Genomic DNA, 1,252 nt, shown 5'->3' on the forward strand with positions numbered 1-1,252 from the left:
TAATATAGAAGTGCGGCATTAGAAAACAGGGTACAGGGTTAACGTTGGCGGGAGCCGTTGTCTGTTTCACAATATAAATAGTGGTGGCTATAGTCTATTTCATAGTAGAACATTTCATAATAGAACATCTATTATTTATTTATTCATGCAGTACATATTTAATTAAATTATCTATAGATTCGGAATTTGCATGTTGTGCATAATTAACGACTACAACTTCTATAATTGCAAAGCGTGTCAATGGAATATATAATAACAGAAAAATACTAAGTAGTAGTAGAAATAGAAGTAGTAATGGTAGTTGTAGTTGCAGAAGCAGCATCATCCGGTTGCTGTTGTTGTTCATTTTCAACCGTGCAGTTGTGTTTATCGTTTAGGGCTTTATACAGACATTTAGAGTAAATTTTATAACATTCTGTGCAATAGCAGTTTTATACAGGTGTTATTTAAACCCATTAAGTATGTCGCTAAGTCGGCGACTCGAGCCTTAGGACTGCTTATATCAAAGTTCAAATCACTTGGTGGAATGCCATATAATATCTATACCAAACTGTACGACAGTATAGTGTGGCCAACTATAAGTTATGGGGCAGCTATATGGAGAACCCAGGACTATGCCTCCATCAATGCCGTACATCATAGAGCGTGTCGTTTCGACCTCGGAGTGGGAAAGTATACACCTAACGCGGGAATAACTGGAGATATGGGTTGGCTTCCCCCATATGCACGGCAGTGGAAGTCGATTCTCACTAACTGGTTCCGGTTTAATAGCATGAACAATAACCGTATCAACTACAAAGTGTTTAAATGGTCTTACATTAAAAGACACCACACAAAGAACTGGCACCACAAGATATGTATGAAAGTACCGCTGGACATCAGTTATAGCTATTCGACATTTGAACGCAAATATATAACCAATAACTGTATTGATGATCTATTTAATGATTATAAGGCTGTTTGATTGAATAATATAAACAGAGAACAAGCTGCCCATGGCAGAGGAGGAAATAAACTAAGAACATACAAGCTTTTTAAGCAAACATATAACACTGAGTCTTATTTTAAAAATAATATTATAGCTAGGTCTCATAGACGTGCATTTGCTAAATTCCGTTGTGGTGTAGCACCACTTAAAATAGAAACTGGACGATATCAGGGAATTGTACCAAATGAACGTTTTTGTTTTAACTGTATAAACCAAGTGGAAGACGAATATCATGTTCTTATGTCATGTAATCTCTTTGAAGAA

This window comes from Dreissena polymorpha, chromosome 15 (genome assembly GCF_020536995.1).
Source record: "Dreissena polymorpha isolate Duluth1 chromosome 15, UMN_Dpol_1.0, whole genome shotgun sequence".
Taxonomy (NCBI): domain Eukaryota; kingdom Metazoa; phylum Mollusca; class Bivalvia; order Myida; family Dreissenidae; genus Dreissena; species Dreissena polymorpha.